This window comes from Delphinus delphis, chromosome 5 (genome assembly GCF_949987515.2).
Source record: "Delphinus delphis chromosome 5, mDelDel1.2, whole genome shotgun sequence".
NCBI lineage: Eukaryota > Metazoa > Chordata > Mammalia > Artiodactyla > Delphinidae > Delphinus > Delphinus delphis.
The window spans coordinates 35968790-35996001 of NC_082687.1; the positions used below are offsets into that span (position 1 = coordinate 35968790).

General features: G+C 37.8%; 1 protein-coding gene across 7 annotated transcripts in view; it reads left to right on the forward strand.

Moving 5' to 3' along the window:
* Window positions 1–3128: 3128 nt before the first annotated feature.
* Window positions 3129–27212, forward strand: part of KLHL8 (kelch like family member 8) — a 58058-nt gene continuing 33974 nt past the window's right edge. For 4 of the 7 annotated variants that reach the window (XM_060012195.1, XM_060012202.1, XM_060012200.1 and 1 more), the window contains exons 1-2: window positions 3129–3304; window positions 14767–14878. The gene's annotated coding sequence lies outside the window, so the exon portion shown is untranslated. Of the gene's footprint in view, window positions 3305–4461; window positions 4564–14766; window positions 14879–27212 lie in introns of all 7 variants that reach the window. The other 3 variants (XM_060012196.1, XM_060012198.1, XM_060012199.1) reach the window with 3 other exon arrangements.

Below are 27212 nucleotides of genomic sequence, written 5' to 3' on the forward strand. Positions count from 1 at the left end.
ATGAAAGAATAGATATCTAACTAAAATGCTCACTGACATGTGCTACCTGAGGGGCAAAAATAGGTTGTAATGTGAGCATGTACAGGAAGCATTAATGTGAGCATGTACAGGAAGCATTAGAGAGGAGGGGAACTGTAACCGGGATAGACTTCCTGATGAAAACAGTAACTAGGTTGATGTTGGTTGGTGAGTAGGAGTTAACCAGGCAAAGAGGGAGAAGGCATAGCAATTACAAAGGCCCAGAGAGAAATTAGGGAAATTTAAGTATTTCAGAGATGAGAGTGAAAAATGGTCAACAAAGGCTTAGAGATACCTGTGTCAGATTAATGGCAAGGGTAATGGATGGAAGAACTATCATAAAGTAACTAAAATAGGTTAAGTCAGGCCACTAGGGTGAGGCCAGAAAATGCAGCCATCCAGTATATCATGGGGCAGAAGGCAGGAAGTGATTGTTAAGGGAAGCTGAAGCTGGCAGTTGGCTGAGGAGGAGGGTGATAAAATGGGAGTTGAGGAGTGGGAAGAAAGGTAACTGCAAACCAGTGACTCTGACCTGGACAGGAGGGGTGGTCTTGCTTGTTCAGACTCTTTAAGGAAATTTTCATAGGCAGGCAGCTGTCCAAGGGACTGCCCACTGACTGAAGGCTTTGCCTCCACTGCAAATGAAAATAAAATGGTCCCCTTCATTAGTGTTTCCAAATCCCTTGGCAGGCCCCATTTGAAATTCTTTTGGAGATTGTATAAAGCCTTTTATTCCAGGATTAGAGATAAAGACTTAACATGCAAATGTCAATTGAGGTTAAAACATTGCAATTTATTTGGACCAAAGTACAACAGACAGTGAGCCAACAGATATCAGATCTTTACCAATTTTAATTTATGGAACTTTAGGGAAGGTAAGGCGTCTCTAATGAAAGGTCCTTACTTATTAAGGCTAGTCCTGTTTATTCTCAAATGGAGCTAGGGAAGAATGAATAAAAGCTAAGAAGATATCTTTGTCATATTTAGGAAATGTGTGTTCTTTTCTTTCACTGAGGTTGTAGCAGAGGAAGAAGTTATCCTTGACTCTCCTAGGGTCTCTGTCTACCTCTGAAAACTAAACGGACAAAGACAGATGAACAGGATAAAAGCATACACATTTTACTGAATTTTTACGGGTATGTGGGAGACTTCATGTACATTCAAGAGAATGAAGACTCAAAGAAGTGACCTCAGCAAGAAGCTTTTACACCTTTTAGACAAACAATAAGTGTGTGAAGAATTGACAAGACAGTGGTGTTTGGGCTAGGGTTAGTAAGTGGTGAAGAAGTAACTAGGAAGATAAGGGTTAGTTTATCTTAGGTATGTTTATACAGACTTCTCGGCCCTAAATTCCATCTCTGGCAGTATAAATGTCTTCTTTACTCCTGGTATAGGGAGGATACTTTTTATATGGGAGTTTGATGACCTGTTTTGGGGAAGAAGAGTGAGGCGGGAATGAAGAGTGACCTTCCTGCTTCTGTTTTCTCAAATTCTTTCAGTTTAAGATATTCAGTATTACAAGGTGCCATATTTTGGGGTAGCATGTTCTGAATCCTATCAAAATGTATCTTGTTTTGTAAGATTTTATTTTTAAAAATAATTATTTGAGAGGATTGTTGTGGATATATCACATTTTAGGGAAGGATTTCCCCCCCCCAGTTTATTGTTATTTGGTTTGAGAATTTCATTTAACTTTCAGAATTTTTGCCTGACTCCCCTCTCCCAACAAAAAGCTCTATATTGGTATACCTTATATGTTCCCCACTCCCCTTGCCACCCTCTGCATACCTTTTTATTTCTCATTATCTGTTTAGTCTGTCTCCTCCACTAGATCTTAAGTCTCCACAAGGGCAGGGACTATTTGGTTTTGTTCACTGTGTATCTCCCAGTTCCTAACTCAGTGTCTGGCATATAGTAGGTGCTCACTAAATATTTTTGAAAAAATAAATGGTAACAATATTGAAATATTGTGTATATTTCTTTGACGTTGTTAGTAACTACAAGTAGTTTGGTATTTGTCAATTAGCAGAGGAAAAAAGAGCAGTTCTGTTCCATAAGCATTTTTTAGAAGATACTGCACATGCAATTAAAAAGAAGTTCAGATTATAAAAAAATTCTATTAGAACATGGTCTTATTAAATATATAGTATTACATCATGCTTCCAGACAAATTTTACAATGTGTGTGTGTGTGTGTACACTAAAACTGGTCTTGCTCTATTTTTCAAAATGTATTTACATTAAATTTGAAAAATATAATGTTCTGAAGAGAAATATTCTGAAGTATTAAGATTTATTTCTATTTCTGCTATTTAAAAAAATAAAAGTGATTTTTTTCCCCTAGAAACGAAAATTCAAAGTCATTTTGGGGTTTTTACATAAGATGCTAATGTTAAAAAAAAAACTCTTTTCTAGCAAAATCAATCCAAACCTATGTGTTAATATTTATAAATGTACCTAGGATTGAATTTATTCTGAAACAGATTCCTAGGGTTGTGAAAGCTAGAGGTTGCTCTAACAAAAGACACATTTTGGGGAATATCCTTCTTCAAAGTTTTTTCTTTGCTCTCTCATTATCCCCCTCCTCCTACATTTCATTGACTTTATCGAAAAATCAGTTTATTTCAACATCATTTTTACTTGCAATGGTTGTTAGCAGCGAGTGCTTAGGTCAATCAACGGCTTCCGTGGGCTTATAAACTGTGGTTATGTGCTTATAAACACCAGCTGTTTTATGTATCCTTTGTACAGCCTGTGGAGAAACTGACAGTAATAAAAGTAGAAGCCTTTTTTTCCCTTTTTTTTTTTTTTTTTAGAGACATAAACTCTAAGAACCCTCACCATGATCAGGAGGGGACTTATAGTACTGCCACAGAAGTGAAGAAACGGGTAACTCCACAGGTATTTATGCCATGGCCTATCTAAAAATGTGTTTTGGGGACGTCCGCTAGGCCCTGGCCCGTCAGCATCCGGCAGGATAACGCTCCCAGTCGTGTGAAAACTCCAGCTACCCAAGCGGAGCTGGGCTCGGAGAGCACGTGGGGCGGGGGCGGACCACCGGAGGAGGTAATTGGAAACCACACTTCCCAGAGTGCTGTGCGCAGGCGCGGGCGAGAGGACGCCAGGCACTGGCTGGGCTCGGCGAGGCCGCGCAACAGAGCGCGCGTCCGTCGGGTTCTCGCTTGGGGCTGGTAAGGCGCCGCTCGGGGCTGCGGGAACCTGATAGCGCGGCTGTATCCTTGGCGAGGCCGGGAGGAATCAAGCGGAGGGACGAGCAGAGGACTGAGGTAACCGGACGCTCGTTCCGCCTCACTTCCCTCTTCCTTTGTGCGGTGCTGTCCTCTCCTGCCAAGTCCTCCCTACCCCAGATCGTAGCGCCGCCCGGGCTCGTGCCTGCGGCGCGGGGAAACTCCAGCCCTGCGCGCAGTAACCCAAACTCCACAGCTGATAGGGTTTGGGCCCATTAAACCGCTGCACTGCTTCTGTGGCTCTCACGGGGTCGCGTTCCCCGAGGGAAACCCCAGTCTCTGACTCTGTCATTCTCGCCAGCGGCCCCCTGGCTCGCTCGTCTGGGTCTTTCGAAGAAGAGAGGGGCAAGCAGGTGGTTCTCGGGGGTCCCGGGCATGAGCAGTGCGGTGCGGCGGGCACGGGTTCGGGGTCCGGGGAGGGCGGCCCTACACCCCTGGGACCCGCGGCCTGTGGGGGTGGGGCAGGCAGGCTGACTCCGGGCTCTGCGGCGCCGGACGCGCGGCCCGCCGGGGGTTAACCGCTGTCCTGGATGCTCGCTGCGGGGGCTTGCTGCCCTCCCGGAGGGTTAGCCGCCCCTCTGGGACTGGCCCGCCTGAGGGGTTCGTGGCCCGTCGGGACTGGCCGGTCCGCGGGGCTCGCTGAGGATCGGACTGCCTGGTGCTGGGGGCTTGCAGCCCGCGCCCGGTGGACCATCCGCGGGGGTGGAGACCGGATCGAAGAGTGCCTCCCGGTGAGACACCAGAAACTGCAGCCTCTTTCAAAACACGCAGCTGCTCAATGGAGTTGTTTTACAGTCACGGATGCCTGCTCTCTCCTCCTTTCTCTCAGTTCTGGGCTTAGCTTGCTGGTTTCCTGCGGGAGGCGATTTATCTACTTCGCTCGAGTTTTCTAGCCCAGGGCTGGTCCTTTACTGGATTCGCACTGTCCTAGCGTTTGGGTGCCTGCGTTTGAAAAGCTTTTTATATGTTTTCGCACTTGGCAGTGTTGGATCGGATGACTTTTTGTAGAAAATTGAACTTTTCTCAGTATTCCTTCTAATCTGCATTAATAGCATAACTACGTTTGGCCCTTTACCTTATGCTAATGTTACCACTTTGGGAGAAAGTTCTTGAAAGAAACTGGTTCGACACAGGTATTTTATCTGCTCGTTGCACGTTTTTTTTCTTTTCTTTGCATTGTTTTTTTTCCTGTGTAGGTTGATACTTGCTGACCCTTGGTGTTCTTCATTTTCATTCTATGAGGAAATCCTTTTCCTCCACCTCCCTCGAGTCTTGATCCTGCCAGAGGGTAGACTTGGGTAAGCAGAGGATCTCTCTACTTGGCGGTGGCTTTTTTCATTGGCTGCTGCTTTTCCTCCTCCTTCCTAGGGGCACCCACTTTAGTTTGTCAGTCAACCCATGACCTACTTCAAACTTTCAGTCACTTTGTATAGCGCCCTTAAGATACGAAGAGTATAAATATCAAAAGAAATCTTAAGATAGCATACTCTATTGCATTTAGCTTCATCATGTTAACAGTTAAAGCTGTTAATTCTTTCAGCATTTGATAAGATTACTATTATTTTCTAAGATGGTAATATATTCTGTAATAATTGCACATTCTGTATCCTGGCAGGAAATTTAATTCACAGCCAGTGAGGGCAATTTTAAAAAATACTATTTCCTCATTTGTTAAGAAGAAAGTGAAGCAGATAAATTAGACACCCCCCATTTATCAAAATAGTTTATATTTAGAGCAGTTTTAGGTTCATAGCAAATTTTTTTTTTTTTTTTTTTTTTTTTTTTTTGCGGTACGCGGGCCTCTCACTGTTGTGGCCTCTCCCGTTGTGGAGCACAGGCTCCGGACGTGCAGGCTCACCGGGCATGGCTCACGGGCCTAGCCGCCCCGCGGCATGTGGGATCTTCCCGGACCGGGGCCCGAACCCGTGTCCCCTGCATCGGCAAACGGACTCTCAACCACTGCGCTACCAGGGAAGCCCCGTAGCAAATTTAAGTGGGAGGTGCAGATTTCATATACCCCCTGCCCTCATATGCCCCCTGCCTTGCCCCATGTATGCACAGTCTCCCCTAACAAAATCCCCACACCAGAATGGTACACTTGTTACACTCGATGAACCTGCATTGATACATCATCACCCAAAGTCCAGAGTTTACATGAAGGTTCACTCTTGGTGTTGTACATTCTGTGGGATTAGACAAATGACCCTTTTTCAAAAAATCAAGAACTCTTTTAGAGTTGTAGAGAACTGAAAATGGGTTTGTCATTTTGAAAAGATTAAAGGGGCTATTTTGAACCTCCTAAAAATTAATTTCAAATAGCTTTTGTGTTTTAAAACATTGGATATTTAAACTGGTTTCTTATATTTGAATTTTCAACAAAGAGTCATTTATTTTTGTGTATTAAGAACTAAAGAGTTGAGGGAGAAGAAATGCTTCGTAGAATAAGAAAATGTCATATTTTTCAGTCCTGAAACTCATTAGCTTGAGAGTTTCTTCACTTTTCTGAAAAACATGTTTTATGTAAACCAATGAAGCAAGAGGAAATGGAACATTTGAAATATACTTTTTAAAAAAAATTGATGTCAGTATTCAAGATACAACTACACTAAAATGTGACCCATTAGGCTTTTTTAAAAAAAATCTATTTTCTTTGTGTGAGGGGCTCTTGTGGAAGCATCAGGATATAATAACATATTGAGCTCAGTTCTGGAACTAGGCAACTCTGGATTACAATACCAGCTCTTCAGTTGTTGGCTCTGTGACTCTGTCAAGTTATTTTCTGAACCTCTATTTCCTTAGCTGTAAAAGGGGGTAAAAATATTCATTTTTATAATGTGAAGTCATTTTATAAACTGTAATGCACTATCATATTTATCAGTATCATTAGTCACATGCTATATTTCAAAATGTTGCCAGTGTAGTTTATTTTCTGTTGAATACTGCTTATGTAAGTACTGTCAAACTTCTTTTTTTAAGGGTTGGCTGTACAAGAGAGTTCATTGTCTGGTTATGAATAATTTAGTTGGTTCTTGTGAGTCAGAGGTAAAATTATGGAAGAGGGTCAAAGGGACCTTGAGAAAATTTCTACTTTGTCTGTGGTTCTTAACCTGGACCTGTGGATGTGTCCATAAATGGTCTTCCAAGAGTCTGAATTCTGTGTAAATTTGTGTTTTTCTGGGGAGAAGACCCACAGCTTTCAATGTATGTTTAAAAGGAGTTCACGGCCCTTTTTAACTGAACTGAAGCATTAGCTTCAGTTATCTAAGGAGGTTTCTTTACTAGATATTTTGCAGATTATTTTGAAAATTTTTTTTTTGATAAAGGAAAGTGAACAGAATTTTGTGTTTGTGTATGTGTATACAGATAATTTTTGAAGCACCGTGAGTGCCTGTTTTTCTTCTAGAAATAGATCTTGATATTTTTGATATATTATGTTCATACCAATAAGAGTGCTGCTGCTTATACCTGGAGCGCACACCACTGATTGATCCATTATTGTTAGGCAGATAATGTCCACTCCTCCTCCTACCCCTCCAGGCTTGATGGGCGTTAAAATGCATGGCAAAGAATGTCACCCTGATACAATCCAGCATGTTAGAATATGATTTTGAAATGCTAAAAGATAATTTGGTTTGTTTATTCTAAAATTTGGACTTTTTTCTTTTCTCAACAAAACACCAGATGCTAAAGAAAACTAAGCATTTTCTCTTCCAAACTAGATGATGATACTTACATAGTATATTTATGTTGTAATATTTCTTTTTATATAACACGGAATGTGAAGTTATATTGAATTCTAATTGATGATCATTTTAACATTCAGCATTGCTAGTTTGGAAAGAATGTGAAATTTACAGTCAGCTTATGTAGATTAAATTTTAATTTGTGATTTTAATTATGACATTTAAAATTAATCTTATTTGCATTTTGGGAATTTCAGAAGTAGGTTAGTGTTCTAAGTTTGAGTTCATTCCTGTAATAGAGTTTGGAAGTAAGCTATATCAAACTGCCCTATTTTCTTTGTTAGTGGTAGATTGCTGGGCTATAAGGCTTTACAGTGTGAAGCGAACTTCTGTTTCTGGATCAGTTACCAGTAGCAGTCACAAGGTCTGAAGAGTATGAGGTGGATGAAGTGATGGTATACAAACTTATGAATGAGTGTATCCAGTGGAGTAATGTCTTTTTAAAAAATTATTAATTAATTAATTAATTTGTTTATTTGGCTGCGTCGGGTCTTAGTTGAGGCACGCAGGATGTTCGTTGAGGCGTGCGGGATCTTCCATTGAGGCGTGCGGGTTCTCTCTTCTGTAGTTGTGGTGTGCGGGCTTCAGGGCGCGTGGGCTCTGTAGTTTGCGGCAGGTGGGCTCTCTCATTGAGGTGCATGAACTCAGCAGTTGTGGCCTGCAGGCTTAGTTGCCCCGTGGCATGTGGGATCTTAGTTCCCTGACCAGGGATCGAACCCACGTCCCTTGCATTGGAAGGCAGATTCTTCACCACTGGACCACCAGGGAAGTCCCCCTCTTTTTTGAGTTTTTTTCTTTTATTCCCCCCCCTTTTTTAATTTTTTTATTTTTTTCTTTTTTTGCCGTATGTGGGCGTCTCACTGCTGTGGCCTCTCCCGTTGCGGAGCACAGGCTCCGGACGCGCAGGCTCAGCGGCCATGGCTCACGGGCCTAGCCGCTCCGCGGCACGTGGGATCTTCCCGGACCGGGGCACGAACCCGTGTCCCCTGCATCGGCAGGCGAACTCTCAACCACTGCGCCACCAGGGAAGCCCCTCTTTTCCCCTTGGATATTGGTATTTTCATTTGATAGCTGAATGCTTTTCAAAGTTCAAGGTTCTAAATAAATACTTGGGGATTTATAAAGTAGCAGAACTATGTTCAGCTCTCTAGATTTGCACTTTATAAAAGTAGTCTGAGAGGTCTATATGGATCTTGAAGATCAGTTAGAGATGAATGTCAGCATTTGCATAGTGTGTGTATATCTGTATATACACACACATATATATAAAAGTCACTGTGTTGCATCTTTAGTTATTTTAATGCAGAGGATTGTGTATTTCTTTAATAATGAAAGTTTGAGTTAAATTAATTGGATACAGAAAACAGGAATCATTTCAGCAAAAATTTTATCTATGGAAATACTGTCATGTTGAGAAGATCAGTGATTTTATAAGGGAAAAGAATCTGAAAAAATACGTATAAGTGAATCACTTTGCTGTTCACCTGAAACAAACACAACATTGTAAATCAACTATACTTCAATTTTTAAAAAATCTGTGATTTTATGTGTGTTCTCTTACTCTTGAACTTTAAAAAAAATTCAAAAATTTTCTGTATGGGGAGAATATTATTAACATCCATATTTAATTCTTAAAATCTATACATACCATACAAAGATGTAGTTACACTCCCTGTACAAAGACAGTTAGTGCCATCTTTGGCCTAGTGTTAAAAGTTTTGGCTGTATAGTCACGCAAGCCTGTGTTGAGTCTTGGGCATTGCCACTTATAGCTGTGTGACCTTGGGTAGGTTTCTTAACTTCTGTGAGCCTTATTGTCTACAACTGTAAATATAGGAATAATACCTCTTTGAGTTGTCCTGAGGAGTGGAGTGAATAAATGTGAAATATCTAACTCAAATAATAGCAGTTACTTGTATAACTTCTGTGCCAGACAATTTATTAACTCAGTCCTTATAACAGTTTTATGGATTATGAAATTTGTACTGTAACTTTCCTCATTTTTACAGGTAAAGAAACTGAGGCTGATAAAAGGTTATATAACTTAACTAAAGTCATACAGTCATACATACAAAGTAGATAGTAAGCACTCAACTAATGCTGACTGTTTATTTTTTTAAAAAAAAGACTTAGAGTAATATAGCCAGTTCTCATCTTTTGCTATAGTGAAAAATGAATCTGAATGTAGATCACTATATAGCATATTTTGTTTCTTTGCTGGAAAAAACGTTGATTGAAGGATTGTGTTCCTCACCAAGGGCTGAGGATCACATAATTTGTAAAAGTAATAATGTCCATTTATTGAATGCTTGCTGTGAACTAGACACAGGGCTAAGTACTTTACTTATACTACTTCATTTATCCTTCCCAACAGTCTTACAGAAAGCTGAGGCTCAGAGTGATTTTAAGTGACTTGCCCAAGGTTACACAACTAGCAGGGACTCTCAAAACTGGCTCTAAAGTCTGCTATTAACCACTAGTTTATGTGCCTTGTGTTAAATGACTATAGATTTCTCTAAAAAGAAAGGCAACAGCTTCAATAATTTTAAATAGGAAAAAAGTACTCTCATAGTTTAGAACTAGAAGTACAATAGGCCCTCTGTATCTGCAGATTCCATATATGCAGATTCAAGGAAACTCAGATCGAAAATATTCAAGAAAAAAATTCCAGAAAGTTCCAAAAAGCAAAACTTGAATTAGCTGTGCACTGGCAACTATTTACATAGCATTTACATTGTATTAGGTATTATAATTAATCCAGAGAGGATTTAAAGTATATGAGAGGAGGATGTACATAGGTTATATGCAAATACCATGCCATTTTATATAAGGGACTTGAGCATCATTGCATTTTCGTACGAAGTGCCGTGTCCTGGAACTAATCCCCCAGGATATCAAGGGAAGACTGTAAACAGCAATTTCCCAGATCTATGGTCTTGTAGGCCAAACCCAGCTTGCTTCTGGTTTTGTAAAGTTTTATTGGAACACAACCACACTCATTACTTTATTATCTATGGGTGCTTTCCTACCACAATGGCATAGTTGAGTAGTTGGGACAGTCTCAGTGACACATAAAGCCTGAAATATTTACTGTCTGGCCCTTTACAGAAAAAGATTGTTGACCCCTGACCTAGACCAATGCTGTTCTTTTATAAATGAAGAAATTGAGACATGAGAGATTAGGTAACTTCCCAATAATGCAGTAGTTAAAATCCAATTCTGATACCTAACTCACTGTTTTTTCTCCTATACTGTGCTACTTCTTAAGTCCTATAAAATCAACAAGTGTACCATATAATCATTATATAAGGGACTTTAAAGTATTATAAAATGTTTATAATATATAGGAATATTTAACCTAGTTAAAACAGAATGCTAGCTATAATAAGAGTAAACATTTAGTCATTTCTCTTTCTTTCTTAGAATTTGAAGAGCTTTGGGATTACACTTTGTATAGCCCATGCCTTAAAGTTCTGCAGCCAGCTTTAAACTTATATTTCCTTATTTTCCTTCACAAATTTCTCTGTAAAAAATAGAGGCTTTGGAATTGTTTCATTAATTGATTGTAAACAGCAGTTCAAGTTAGAAACCTATCACATATACATCTATAAAATACAGATCATACAGTTTGTACCTAGTTTCTTCTACTTACCGTTACATTATCCGTGGAAGTTTTTAAGCATTGAGGTGATGTGTTGAGATTTGAATTTGGGAATGATAACTGGCAGCAGTAAGAAGGATGTATTGGGGAGAGAAGAGGCTGTGGGGAGGCTATAATAATAACTGTGAGATGATGGGGCCTGTGACTAAAGTGGTGTGGCTGGAGAAGCAAGGCCAACAATATGAGAAAAATTTAGGGAGGAGAATGTATGAAACTTGGTTATAGTTGGATAAAGTGGAATGGGAACTTTGAGTACATGTGAGCTATTGCATTCAATGGGCAGCCCTCTTGATCACCAAGGCTAGTTTAGGCTCTCCCATATTATCCAGCATATTTCTCTACTATTGCCTTTACCACATTATTATTATCACCTGTTTGTGTCCCGTCTAAATGATTCAAGCTCCTTAATGTTGGGAATTATGTCATGTCTTATTCATCTTTTGGGGGGACAGATTACTTTAAAAAATTAGATTATGCTTTTGCATACATTTTTTTTTTAAAAAAGAAAAATACAAGAGATAGATTGGTTAAGGTATTCCTAAATTTCTTCACATTTAGGATCTGACTCTTGAAGCATTTTAATGAGTCCCTTGTTTTTCCATTCATTATAATCTCATCCATCTAGAGGATTGATGATGCAGCCTTTCTTAAGTGTGCTGTATCATCTTCTGAGGGATTTTCGTCTAGGCCACTAACAACACCATTCCTCAAATTTTAATGTGGATACTTTCTTGGTGTAATACATGTTATTTTTGCATGTATCTTAGTAGCAAAACATAATACAGCCTCACCTATTGTGGCTACTTGCCTTGCTTGAGTCCCATAAAGTAGTGCTTTTCAGACGCTGTAGTGAAAAACTAGTCTATGAACTAATACTTTGGTAAAGACAACAAAAATAAATTACTGGAAAAATGAAATGAAAAAAAGGACACACAAAATTCAAACTTCAATTTTTTATGAAATTCAACAGACATAAAATTACTTTCAAATATAGCTTTGCTATCAGAGTTTCTAGACACTCCATTTGTGTACTGCCTCACTGCAGACCTGTTTAAAAAAAAAAACGTTTGTGGACCAGATCCATTTTGAATAGTACTGCTAGTACTGCTGTAAAGCACTTTGTTGTTGCTTTTCATATTCATCTTTGAATTTCCAGAACCTGCAATATTACATGTGATGACTGATTGAATGATTAATATAAGACAGATGGTGTTTATCCTTAACACTGACAGTGTTTGTTTTTTAATTGAAATTTCTTGAAATGTTATAAAACCACATGAGTAGTATATCCTTAGTATATATATGCATATGTTGGTTTATGTGCTTATTTTGTAAAAATAAAAGGAAGTTGCCAAACTCCAAAGAGAAGACTGATTCTTATATAGCCATGGTAACAATTAGTCATCAGAACCAATTTCAAATCTGCTTACTCAATAAATGACAGTTCTTTAGCATTCATTTTAAGTCAGTGTAATAAATCAACAACAGCTTCCCTTAGTGAACAAGATTTTGCAAGCCTCTGCAAGTCCACCAGCCACTGAACGCCACACTTCCTCGCAAGCTCTATGTAAGATTAGCAATGTGCTCTACTCAGAGGGACTATGCCTGACCAGCATGGCTCTCCCTGAAGTAAGAATTATTATTTAGCTTTGTGTTTTTTGCTTTATTTCATATATTGAGTGGGAAATATCTCATCTTTTGACACTTGGAAACAAATTATTGGTAAATTAATTTTTTAGTAGGCTTCATGTTTTTATTCAAGTAATTATCATCTGTTATCTGAGTACAACCCTGTGACTTCAATGACATTCTCAAGTAAAAATAATAATAGGGGCTCCTCTTAAGAGTTTGCAAATGCAATTCACATATTTAGGTAAACTTCAAGTCCTTTTTTTTAAAAAAAACTGTTTATACTAGACCTTTAAACTATTGTGACTGTAATAAATTAAGTGGTCCAGTTCAGACAAGGAAATGATTATTGGTAGTGAAGCCTCAGTAGAATGCCTTCTCAATAAAACAGACTCTAAAATAGAAACATCTTTCAAAATATACAGTGCAGTGAAAATGTTGTTTTTAGACCAGGGAAATGACAGTAGTATTTAACAAGCAGATTCTGATAACAAATAACAATTGTATCTAAACATGCTAATGCTAAGAAACACATTTTTTTGTAAGTCACAGTAAATTCTTGGAAGTTTCATGTACCTTTACTGAGTAGGAACTACTGAAGCTGTAATTCAGTTTGTCAAAGCAGCAAATTTTCCTTTAATTATTGGCATAATATATTTTTTTCTGGACCATTTCATTCAAAATTTAAAATCTCTATACTCTTTGCTTTTGTAAATAAAAAGGAAATAATGAGTATAGCTTAATTTTTTTCTGACTTAAAAGTAAAAAAATAAATTTTAAGAAACATTTACCTGTGAAATGAAGTAATTCAAAAATGTCTGCTAAGTGACATCCTTTATGATTGTGATTAAAATAATATATGCAGAATGCAGTGTTATTTTAGTTAAGATAATTTATATGTTGATTTGGATAATAGAAAAACACTCTCCAGGGTTCATAATTAATCTGTTCATCCATTCCAAAAGTATTTTTAGCACCTCTGTTTACCATGTGTTGTGCTCAACATGGGAACAGTAGGAGTGCGTAGAAAGTGCCTATATTTTGGGGACTTACATAGTGTTACGGTAAAGACTAATAGTGAATAGGCAATTATTACGAGTATTATAAATTTGACTAAAAAGTTGAGTATGGTATAATCCACTATATAAGTACAATGAAAAAGATGTGATTAAATTGTTATAGGAGCACAGAGGAAGTACACCCCATCCAGACTAGGAATAAGGGAGATTTTCAGGGCTGGCCTTTTTGAGCAAATGAACCTCAGCTGAGTCTTAACAAATGAGTAGGTGTCAGTTGATAAGACTGGGAGTTGGTAAAGGGCATTTCAAAATGAGAAGATAGCCTGAACAGAGGCAGAGAGGTATGAAATAGCATGAAGTGTGTGGAGAATTACGTGCGGTCATGTTTTCCTCTATACAACATAAGGTGGGGTTTACCATCTTATTTCACAAATCCACACGAGTTAAGTTTGGTAAATACACACACATTCTCTGTCAACTTTCAGATATAGCTCTAAAATTAATCAGAAACTGCTATAAAATATATTTTGTATCATTTAAAATCTTCTAACTGAATTGTAAAGAGTACAAACTAAGGTTATTTTAAAGAAGAATGAGTCTAATAGCACTATTGCTGCCTGTAGTAAGTACTGCATCAGTAACTATATAGCATTGAGTTTACTTTAGAGGTGCTTTCAATCAAAGTGCCATTTGGAATTCTTTCTACTTAGTACTCTTCTGATTAATATTTAGTATAAAAGTCACTCTTTGCCTGTAAAGACCTTTCTGAGGATAATACAGTATGAGTTAATACAGTATTCTGCATAATATATTTCATCTTGATAGTACATGCTAAAATGTCAGATTATAAATGCAAAGAAGTTTGAAAAAAGAAAATAAAGTGGGCTGACTTCACATAGTAGTACCTTTATGCTTTTGCTGTAAGGCCTCTTTTCTGTGATTGTGAATTGTTGTGTTTACATGTAAAAGTACATTATTTTTTGTTGTGTATTTCCTGCAGTGAACCAGTAAAACCTATCTTCTTCTGTTTGAAGTATTTTTTTCTTCAGAACTTCCTATTTTGTTGGTTGATGTGACTTTACTGGCTCTTAGAGGAACAATAAAAATGGCCTCAACTTCCTGTCTGCCTCAGTGTCATAATGTGCCAGGGTATGATTGAAACAAACTTCCGTGGACCATCTCTTTTTTTCTGGTGTTTTTAATCTCTTAATATATTGGGGAAGGAGGAGTATCATCTTTTTTTCTTCCTAGGAGTCAGAATCTTAGATACATTAAAAAAAATTCTGGGTTAGAGTTTAGGTGGAGTTACACTTGCACTCATTATTAATATGCAGTCTTTATAAGTCTCACAGTTCTTATTAGGATGTTATCTCTTTTTTTTTTAACGTCTTTATTGAATTTGTTACAGTAATGCTTCTGTTTTTTATGTTTTGGTTTTTTGGTCGCAAGGCATGTGGGATCTTAACTGGCCAACCAAGGATCGAACCTGCACCCCCTGCATTGGAAGGCAAAGTCTTAACCACTGGATCTCCAGGGAAGTCCCTCGGCTAAGTTCTATAGAGTGAGTGTCTTAGGGTAAATATTCTTTTCCTGCTCCTGTCTTCCTGTTCTACTTTATATAATAGACTTTTTAAAAAGTTGAAAACATTGCATTCTTTAAATAGACCATTTTAAAAGAATTTAGTATAGAAAGTTTTTGAGCTGTTGTGTCTTGCCCAAATCTGATGTCAAATGTAAAAGTAATTTTATCAAAATGAATATTTGTTAATGCCCTTTTTATAGAGCAGTCCTCTGACAAAGGAAATAATTTTATGACCATAATAAAGCCTTTTACTAGATAGAAGCTAGAGTAGTTTGATATAAGGTAAGATACGTAGATGTTTTTGAGACATAATCTTTTCAAAGAGTTCACACTGTATTAAGCAGATATGTCTAAAACACAAGGGGAAGAAAACTAAATGAATTAGAGAAGTCAAACTACTGTTTGTTTTCATAGAAGGGAGATCACATCCCATTGGAAGAATTAGAGAAGACTTCATGAAAGAAGCATTACTTAATAGGCTAGGCTTTCACATCATTGCCCCATGAGGAACAGCTTGAGAACTTGTACATAAACTTGAGGAAAATGGAATAGTGAAGTCTGTGATATAGTAGAAGAAGAATGGGCTTAATCAGAACTGAATTGAAACCCTAACTCCCACCATTTTTTAAAAAATAAATTTATTTTATTTATTTATTTTTGGCTTCATTGGGGTTTTGTTGCTGTACATGGGCTTTCTCTAGTTGCAGAGAGCGGGGGCTACTGTTCGTTGCGGTGCGTGTGCTTCTCATTGCAGTGGCTTCTCGTTGTGGAGCACGGGCTCTAGGTGTACAGGTTTCAGTAATTATGGCACACGGGCTTAGTTGCTCCGCAACGTTTGGGATCTTCCTGTACCAGGGCTCAAACTCACGTTCCCTGCATTGGCAGGCGGATTCTTAACCACTGCACCACCAGGGAAGTCCCTTCCACCATTTTCTACCTGTGTGACAGCAAGTCAGGGATGTTTAGGCTGTCTGTAATGTAGTTGTGATGCTTAAATGACAGAGTACAGTCTGCCCTCTGTATCTGCACATTCTGCATCTGTGGAAAGGGAGGGCCAGCTGTATTATGCCATTTTGTATAAGAGACTTGAGCATCGTTGGGTTTTGGTATTTGAGGGGGGTCCTGGAACCAATCCCTCATGGATACTGAGGGATGACTGTATATGTAAGATTTCTGGAAAAATATGTGACACCCAGTGGTTTAGTAAATAGTCCTTCCCCTCCTTTTCCCTACTTTATGTCAAAAATTAATGGAGGAAAAGATTGGGAGGTAGGCTGAAGTCAGAGCAAGGAGAGTCTTGAATGCCTGGATAAGCTGTTGAAATACATAACATTAAGCAGTTTGGAAGGGACACTTATAGCTAGATAAATCTGGCAGCCTTGCCGTTGATGGATGTTTAGGGATGGGACAAAGGAGCATTAATGGTTAATGGAAGATATGAATTAGAGTACAGTGAAAGAGAGTAGAGTTCAATGAGAGTAGGAAGAAAGAGATGAATAGGAGAGAGATTTTTCCCAAGTAGAAATCAGGGGAATTAAAACTGATGGGTTATGTAAGTCGAAAAAGGAGTCAGATTGGCTCAGGATTTGAATTAGGGCAACTGAAAAAATGGCGTTGCCACTTGCAAAAGCAGAGGAATTAGAAAAAATAGCTGGTTTTACAAGGGGGAATTAGACTTTGATTTTTCATGTATTTTTGTTCTGTAATTCTGTTTCACTTGCAGTATGCTCTGAACAGTAGTGCAGGGGTTAATAGCACAGACACTTGGAGTCCTGCTGGCTAGGTTTGAGTCCTGACTCCACCACTTAAAATTATTGTATCTTCTTGGTGAATTGACCCTTTTATGTATGTAGTGTCTTTTTTTTTTTTTTGAGGTAAACTACTCACAACATAAAATTTCCCATCTAAACCATTTTTAAGTGTACAGTACATTAGTGTTAAGTGTGTTTACATTGTGCAAAAATGAAATGCTTATACCCATTGAACGGCAACTCTTCTTTTTCCCCACCCCTCAGCCTCTGGTAATCACCATTTTATTTTTTTCTAAGAATATGACTACTTCAGATACCTCATATAAGTGGATTCATGCAGTATTTGTCTTTTTTGTGACGGCCTTATTTCACTTAGCATAAATGTCCTCAAGGTCCATCCGTGTTGTGGCATATAACAATTTTCTTCTTTTTTTTTTAAGACTGAATAATACTCATTCTATGAATAATACTCATTCTATGTGTATACCACTTTTTCTTAATCCATTCATCCATTGATGGGCATTTAGGTTGCTTCTACCTCTTGGCTGTTGTGAATAATGCTGCAGTGAACATGGTTACGCAAATATATCTTCTTGGTCCTGTTTTCAGTTCTTTTGTATATATACACAGAAGTGGGATTGCTGCATGATGTGGTAATTCTATTTTAGATTTTTGCGGAACTGTCATACTGTTTATGTTCTATCTGTACTGTATTAATATTCCCAGCAACAGTGTGTAAGGATTCCAGTTTCTCCACATCTTGGCCAGCATTTGTTATCTTCTGTTTGTTTTGAAAGTGTGAGGTGGTATCTCATTGTGATTTTGACTTGCATTTCCCTAATGATTAGCGATGTTAAGCACCTTTTTGTATGTTTATTGGCCATTTGTATTTCTTTGGAGAAATGTTTATTCAAGTTCTTTGCCCATTTTTAATTGGATTGTCAGTTTTTTATTGTGTGTTATAGGAGTTTATTATGGATATTAACCCCTCATCAGGTATATGGTTTGCAAATATTTTCTGCCATTCTGTGGGTTGCCTTTTTACCCTGTTGATTGTTTCCTTTGCTGCACAGAAGTTTTAAAGTTTGATATAGTCCCTGTTTGTCTATTTTTTTTCTTTTGTTGCTGGTGCTTTTGGTCATATATCCAAGAAATCATTGCCAAATCCAGTGTCAAAGTGTTTTCCCCATGTTTTCTTCTAGGAGTTTTATAGTTTCAGGTCTTACATTTAGATCTTTAATATACTTTGGGTTAATTTTTGTGCATGGTGTAAGGTAAGAGTCAAACTTTATTCTTTTGCATGTGGATATCCATGTTTTATATAGTGTCTTTTTATTATCACTAGTAATTTTCTTTACTCTGAAGTTTGTGTTTGATAATGCAGCCACTTCCATTTTCTTTACTATTACTATTAGCATTACTATTAGCATGGTATATCTGTTTCTATCCTTTTAACTTATTTGTATCTTTATACTTGAAGTGGCTCTTTTCTTGTAGGCAACTTATAGTTGGGTCTCACTTTTTTTTTTTCCCCCACTTTTTCTTATCCAGTCTGTCTTTTTCTTTTTTTTAGCCTTTATTTGAGGTAATTTGTAATTTATTTGTAGATTCACATGCAGTCATAAGAAATAATAGATCTTGTATATCCTTCACCCAGTTTCCCTCAATGCTAATATCTTGCATAACTTTAGAACAATATCACAACCAAGGAATTGACATTAATATAGTCTGCTTACCTTATTCAGATTTCTCCTGTTTCACATGCACTAATTTATGAATGTATATGTTATCACATGTGTAAATTCATGTGACCACTACCACAGTCAAGATATAGTATAGTTCTATCACAAATATCTTTTGTGGTACCCATTTACAACCCCAGCCACTCCTCTTCCTTCATCTTTCCCTATCTCCTGGCAACCACTAATCTTCTCTCCATCTCTATAATTTTGTCATTTCAAGATTGTTACATAAATGGAATCATATAGTATGTAACCTTTTGAGACTTTTTTTTTTCATGCAGCATAATGTTATATGTTTCAATGGCTTATTCTTTTTTTATTGCTGAGTAGTATTTCTGAGTCTCTGTCTTTTAGTTGGGGGTGTTTAGACCACTTATATTTAACATGATTATTGACATAGTTGGGTTTAAATCAGCCATCCTTCTCAGGTTTTGGCAAACTATGACCCAAGGGCCAAATGACACCAACTGTTTTTATAAATTAAGTTTTACTGAAATACATCTATGCTCATTTACTTACTATTGTCTGTGGTTGCTTTTGTGCTACATTGGCAAAGTTGAGTAGTTGTGATAGAGATTTACCATCTGCGAAGCCTGAAATGCTTACTATCTGACTGTTTACCAAAGAGGTTTTCAACTACAAATTGGGGTATTTTCTATTTGTTCCATCTGTTCATTGTTTATTCTGCATCAGAAATGTGAGCTTAAAAGATAGTAGAGTGGTTGCTGCCTATTAGAACATCTACACATGCTTTCCTCAGATAAAAGTTTAGACCTGACAGAAGGTGTCTGTATTAGTTCTCTACTCTGTTTAACAGACTACCATTAACTTAGTGGCTTAAAACAACACACATTTATTATCTTTCGGTTTCTGTGAGTAAGGAGTCTGGCTTATCTGGGTCCTTTGCTCAGGATCTCACAAAAGCTGCAGTCAGGGTGTGGGTCAGTCTTTGTTATCCTGTGGATGCTTAACTATGGAAAAAATCTACTTCCAAACTCATTTAGGTTGTTGGGAGAATTTCTTTGCAGTTGTGTGACTGAGGACCCTAACTTTTTACTGACAGTCAGGTGGAGGCCTCCCTCAGGTCCTGGGGATTGCCTATAGTTTCCTGCTACGTGGCTCTCTCAAGGCTTGCAGGAGAGGCTCTCACACAAGCTTATGTAATGTAACATAATCAAGAGAGAGACAGTTCATCACCTTTCCATATTCTGTTGGTTAGAAGCAAGTCACAGGTTCTTCTCATACTCAAGGGGATTATATGAAGGCATGACTCATTAGGGGTCACCATCATGTGTCTACCACAGTAACTTTAAGAAGATACTAATAACTATTGGGATTTCCCTGGAGGTCCAGTGGTTAAGACTTCGCGCTCCTAATGCAGGGGGCATGGGTTCAATCCCTGGTTGGGGAACCTAAGATCTTGTATGCTGCGTGGCGCAGCCAAAAAAAAAAAAAAGTATATTAATAACTATAATCTGTAGTCTTACATTGACCATTTTGGTTACTGTCAAAAGCTGGAAATAGTTGATGCAATTAACAGTAAAGAGGTAATACAGGAAAAGACTAGTTAAGGTATTTATCTTTTTCAAAAACTGCACAATAAGTGAAGCTTCCACGCTAATAATACCAGTATTTGCAACATGGGTCATACTTTCATAAGCACTTGTAAATCCATTATTGCGTTTGATATAATTCTCAGAATAGTCTTATGAAGTAGATAGGTATACCTATTTACAGATAAAGAAATTGAGGTTAGCAAAGACTTCAAAAAAAGCCAGTAAGTGGTATAATCACAGATTTTAACTTAAAGTCTCTTTGTTTCTGTCACTAAAATAGGATTGTAGCGTAGAACTATTGGTGGTGTGAACAGTCATCAAATATGCTTTGATAATGAGTAAGTTTGACTTTATGTAAATACTAGTAAATTCGATGTGAAAATGCAAATGAAATGAGGTTTTTATAATGCAAGTGTCCGTGTTTAGCAACACCGTATCTCTAATCCCCAGAATATTTCTGTAAGGTAAGTAACTGGTTTCTCTGTTTCACAGAGGAGGTAACGAAAGTTTAAGCAGATTGTCATTTACCCAAGGTTACTCAGTTGGTAAATGGTGGAACCATGATCTGACCTCAAAATCTAGGATGAACCTATTTCAGTCAAAATACCCTCTTTTTTTTTTTTTTTTTTTTTTTTGCGGTACGCGGGCCTCTCACTGCTGTGGCTTCTCCCATTGCGGAGCACAGGCTCCGGATGCGCAGGCTCAGCGGCCGTGGCTCACGGGCCTAGCCGCTCCGCGGCATGTGGGATCTTCCTGGACCGGGGCACGAACCCGTGTCCCCTGCATCAGCAAGCGGACTCTCAACCACTGCGCCACCAGGGAAGCCCTACCCTCTATTTTTGCTTTGCATCATCGGATAGTCTTTAAACTTAAAATTTTTAGCTGATAGCCTCTCTTTTTGGAGATAGTGCATTCCACATCCTGAAAGTCATGTGCTATTGAATTATTCTCAAATTAGATTTTTGTTTAATGTGATAAAATACACATAGCATAAAATTTACCATCTTAATTATTTTTTTTTTTTTTTGCGGTATGCGGACCTCTCACTGTTGTGGCCTCTCCCGTTGGGGAGCACAGGCTCCGGACACCCAGGCTCAGCGGCCATGGCTCACGGGCCTAGCTGCTTCGTGGCATGTGGGATCCTCCTGGACCAGGGCACGAACCCATGTCCCCTGCATTGATAGGCAGACTCTCAACCACTGCGCCACCAGAGAAGCCCAACCATCTTAATTATTTTTAAGTGCATGTTTCAATGGTATTAAATACATTCACATTGTTATGCCGTCATCACCACCATCCATTCCTATAACTCTTTTCATCTTGTAAAACTGAAACTCTGTACCCATTAAACAAGCCCCCATTCTCCTCTCCCCACAGCCGTTGGCAACCATCATTATACTTTCTGTCTTTATGATTTTGACTACTTGTACCTCATATATTAAATCATACAGTTTATCTTTTTTTGACTGGCTTATTTCACTTAGCATAATATCTTTAATGTTCTCAAGGTCTTCCACATTATGGCATATTGCAGAATTTCCTTTTTAAGGCAGAATAATATTTCATTGTATGTATATACCACATTTTGCTTATCCATTTGTCTATGGACACTTGAGTTGCTTCCACGTTTTAGCTATCGTGATTAGAGCTGTTATGAACATGCGTGTATAAATATCTCTTCAAGACCTTGCTTTCAGAGTCACAGACATAGAAAACAAACTTATGGTTACCAAAGGGGAAATGAGAGGGGGAGGGATAAATTAGGAGGTTGGGATTAACATATAGGTAACCAACAAGGACCTACTGTATAGCACAGGGAACTATATTCAGTATTTTATAATAACCTGTAAGGGAAAGTAATCTGAAAAAGAATATATATTATATACATATGTATATATGTGACTGAATCACTGTGCTTTACACCTGAAACTAACATGACATTGTAAATCAGTTGTACTTCAATTAAAAAAAAAGATCTTGCTTTCAATTCTTTTGGATATATATCCAGAAGTGGAATTGCTGCATGATATGGTAATTCTATTTTAAATTTTTTGAGGAACTACCACACTGTTTTCCACAGTGGCTGTACCATTTTATATTCCCACCATAGTACACAGGGGTTCCAGTTTCTCCCCATCCGTGCCAACACTTGTTGGCTTTGGTATCAGGATAATGCTGGCCTCATAGAATCAGTGAGGAAGTGTTTCTTCCTCTTCAATTTTTTGGAAAAGTTTGAGAAGGAATGATATTAGTTCTTTAAGTGTTTGGTAAAATTTACCAGTGAAGTCATAAGGTCCAGGGCTTTTATTTGTTGGGAGATTTTTTTTTTTTAACATCTTTATTGGGGTATAATTGCTTTACAATGGTGTGTTAGTTTCTGCTTTATAACAAAGTGAATCAGTTACACATATACATATGTTGCCATATCTCTTCCCTCTTGCGTCTCCCTCCCTCCCACCCTCCCTATCCCACCCCTCCAGGCGGTCACAAAGCACTGAGCCGATATCCCTGTGCCATGCGGCTGCTTCCCACTAGCTATCTACCTTACGTTTGTTAGTGTGTATATGTCCATGACTCTCTCTCGCCCTGTCACAGCTCACCCTTCCCCCTCCCCATATCCTCAAGTCTGTTCTCCAGTAGGTCTGTGTCTTTATTCCTGTCTTACCCCTAGGTTCTTCATGACATTTTTTTTCCTTCTTAAATTCCATATATATGTGTTAGCATACGGTATTTGTCTTTTTCTTTCTGACTTACTTCACTCTGTATGACAGACTCTAGGTCTATCCATCTCATTACAAATAGCTCAATTTTGTTTCTTTTTATGGCTGAGTAATATTCCATTGTATATATGTGCCACATCTTCTTTATCCATTCATCCGATGATGGGCACTTAGGTTGTTTCCATCTCCGGGCTATTGTAAATAGAGCTGCAATGAACATTTTGGTGCATGACTCTTTTTGAATTTTGGTTTTCTCAGGGTATATGCCCAGTAGTGGGATTGCTGGGTCATATGATAGTTCTATTTGTAGTTTTTTAAGGAACCTCCATACTGTTCTCCATAGTGGCTGAACCAATTCACATTCCCACCAGCAGTGCAAGAGTGTTCCCTTTTCTCCACACCCTCTCCAGCATTTATTGTTTCTAGATTTTTTGATGATGGCCATTCTAACTGGTGTGAGATGATATCTCATTGTAGTTTTGATTTGCATTTCTCTAATAATTAATGATGTTGAGTATTCTTTCATGTGTTTGTTGGCAGTCTGTATATCCTCTTTGTAGGAAGGTCTATTTAGGTCTTCTGCCCATTTTTGGATTCGGTTTTTTTTTTGTTATTGAGCTGCTTGTAAATTTTGGAGATTAATCCTTTGTCAGTTGCTTCATTTGCAAATATTTTCTCACATTCTGAGAGTTGTCTTTTGGTCTTCTTTATGGTTTCCTTTGCTGCGCAAAAGCTTTTACGTTTCATTAGGTCCCATTTGTTTATTTTTGTTTTTATTTCCATTGCTCTAGGAGGTGGGTCAGAAAGGATCTTGCTGTGATTTATGTCATAGAGTGTTCTGCCTATGTTTTCCTCTAAGAGTTTGATAGTTTCTGTCCTTACATTTAGGTCTTTAATCCATTTTGAGCTTATTTTTGTGTATGGTATTAGGGAGTGAGCTAATCTCATACTTTTACATGTACCTGTCCAGTTCTCCCAGCACCACTTATTGAAGGGGCTGTCCTTTCTCCACTGTACATTCCTGCCACCTTTATCAAAGATAAGGTGTCCATATGTGCGTGGGTTTATCTCTGGGCTTTCTATCCTGTTCCATTGATCTATCTTTCTGTTTTTGTGCCAGTACCATACTGTCTTGATTACTGTAGCTTTGTAGTATAGTCTGAAGTCAGGGAGCCTGATTCCTCCAGCTCCTTTTTTCGTTCTCAAGATTGCTTTGGCTGTTCGGGGTCTTTTGTATTTCCATATAAATTATGAAATTTTTTGTTCTAGTTCTGTGAAAAATGCCAGTGGTAGTTTGATAGGGATTGCATTGAATCTATAGATTGCTTTGGGTAGTAGAGTCATTTTCACAATGTTGATTCTTCCAATCCAAGAACATGGTATATCTCTCCATCTATTTGTATCATCTTTAATTTCTTTCATCAGTGTCTTACAATTTTCTGCATACAGGTCTTTTGTCTCCTTAGGTAGGTTTATTCCTAGATATTTTATTCTTTTTGTTGCAATAGTAAATGGGAGTGTTTTCTTGATTTCACTTTCAGATTTTTCCTCATTAATATATAGGAATGCCAGAGATTTCTGTGCATTAATTTTGTATCCTGCTACTTTACCAAATTCACTGATTAGCTCTAGAAGTTTTCTGGTAGCATCTTTAGGATTCTCTATGTATAGTATCATGTCATCTGCAAACAGTGACAGCTTTACTTCTTCTTTTCCGATTTGGATTCCTTTTATTTCCTTTTCTTCTCTGATTGCTGTGGCTAAAACTTCCAAAACTATGTTGAATAACAGATGAGAGTGGGCAACCTTGTGTTGTTCCTCATCTTCGTGGAAATGCTTTCAGTTTTTCACCATTGAGGATGATGTTGGCTGTGGGCTTGTCATATATGGCCTTTATTATGTTGAGGAAAGTTCCCTCTGTGCCTACTTTCTGGAGGGTTTTTATTATAAATGGGTGTTGAATTTTGTCAAAAGCTTTCTCTGCATCTATTGAGATGATTATATGGTTTTTCTCCTTCAATTTGTTAATATGGTGTATCACATTGATAGATTTGCGTATATTGAAGAATCCTTGCATTCCTGGAATAAACCCCACTTGATCATGGTTTACGATCATTTTAATGTACTGTTGGATTCTGTTTGCTAGTATTTTGTTGAGGATTTTTGCATCTATGTTCATCAGTGCAATGGCCTGTAGTTTTCTTTCTTTGTGACATCCTTGTCTGGTTTTGGTATCAAGGTGATGGTGGCCTCGTAGAAGGAATTTGGGAATGTTCCTCCTTCTGCTATATTTTGGAAGAGTTTGAGAAGGATAGGTGTTAGCTCTTCTCTAAATGTTTGATAGAATTTGCCTGTGAAGCCATCTGGTCCTGGGCTTTTGTTTGTTGGAAGGTTTTTAATCACAGTTTCAATTTCAGTGCTTGTGATTGGTCTGTTCATATTTTCTATTTCTTCCTGATTCAGTCTTGGCAGGTTGTGCATTTCTAAGAATTTGTCCATTTCTTCTAGATTGTCCATTTTATTGGCATAGAGTTGCTTGTAATAATCTCTCATGATCTTTTTTATTTCTGCAGTGTCAGTTGTTACTTCTCCTTTTTCATTTCTAATTCTATTGATTTGAGTCTTCTCCCTTTTTTTCTTGATGAGTCTGGCTAGTGGTTTATCTATTTTGTTTACCTTCTCAAAGAACCAGCTTTTAGTTTTATTGATCTTTGCTATTGTTTCCTTCATTTCTTTTTCATTTATTTCTGATCTGATTTTTATGATTTCTTTCCTTCTGCTAGCTTTGGGGTTTTTTGTTCTTCTTTCTCTAAATGCTTGAGGTGCAAGGTTAGGTTGTTTATTTAAGATGTTTCCTGCTTCTTAAGGTGGGCTTGTATTGCTATAAACATCCCCCTTAGAACTGCTTTTGCTGCATCCCATAGGTTTTGGGTCGTTGTGTCTCCATTGTCATTTGTTTCTAGGTATTTTTTGATTTCCTCTTTGATTTCTTCAGTAGTGTATTGTTTAGCCTCCATGTGTTTGTATTTTTTACAGATCTTTTCCTGTAATTGATATCTAGTCTCATGGCGTTGTGGTCGGAAAAGATACTTGATACAATTTCAATTTTCTTAAATTTACCGAGGCTTGATTTGTGACCCAAGTTATGATCTATCCTGGAGAATGTTCCATGAGCACTTGAGAAAAATGTGTATTCTGTTGTTTTTGAATGTAGTGTCCTATAAATATCAATTAAGTCCATCTTGTTTAATGTATCATTTAAAGCTTGTGTTTCCTTATTTATTTTCATTTTTGATGATCTGTCCATGGGTGAAAGTGGGGTGTTAAATTCCCCTACTATGAATGTGTTACTGTCGATTTCCCCTTTTATGGCTGTTAGTATTTGCGTTATGTACTGAGGTGCTCCTGTGTTGGGTGCATAAATATTTACAATTGTTACATCTTCTTCTTGGATCGATCCCTTGATCATTATGTAGTGTCCTTCTTTGTCTCTTCTAATAGTCCTTATTTTAAAGTCTATTTTGTCTGATATGAGAATTGCTACTCCAGCTTTCTTTTGGTTTCCATTTGCATGGAATATCTTTTTCCATCCCCTTACTTTCAGTCTGTATGTGTCTCTAGGTCTGTAGTGGGTCTCTTGTAGACAGCATATATATGGGTCTTGTTTTTGTATCCATTCAGCCAATCTGTGTCTTTTGGTGGGAGCATTTAGTCCATTTACATTTAAGGTAATTATCGATATGTATGTTCCTATTCCCATTTTCTAAATTGTTTTGGGTTCGTTATTATAGGTCTTTTCCTTCTCTTGTGTTTCTTGTCTAGAGAAGTTCCTTTAGCATTTGTTGTAAAGCTGGTTTGGTAGTGCTGAACTCTCTCAGCTTTTGCTTGTGTGTAAAGGTTTTAATTTCTCCATCAAATCTGAATGAGATCCTTGCTGGGTAGAGTAGTCTTGGTTGCAGGTTTTTCTCCTTCATCACTTTCAGTATGTCCTGCCACTCCCTTCTGGCTTGTAGGGTTTCTGCTGAGAGATCAGCTGTTAACCTTATGGGAATTCCCTTGTGTGTAATTTGTTGTTTTTCCCTTGCTGCTTTTAACATGCTTTCTTTGTATTTAATTTTTGACAGTTTGATTAATATGTCTTGGCGTATTTCTCCTTGGATTTATCCTGTATGGGACTCTCTGTGCTTCCTGGACTTGGTTAACTATTTCCTTTCCCATATTAGGGAAGTTTTCAACTATAATCTCTTCAAATGTTTTCTCAGTCCCTTTCTTTTTCTCTTCTTCTTCTGGAACCCCTGTAATTCAAATGTTGGTGCGTTTAATGTTGTCCCAGATGTCTCTGAGACTGTCCTGAGTTCTTTTCATTCTTTTTTCTTTATTCTGCTCTGCAGTAGTTATTTCCACTATTTTATCTTCCAGGTCACTTATCCGTTCTTCTGCCTCAGTTATTCTGCTATTGATCCCATCTAGAGTACTTTTAATTTCATTTATTGTGTTGTTCATCATTGCTTGTTTCATCTTTATTTCTTCTAGGTCCTTCTTAA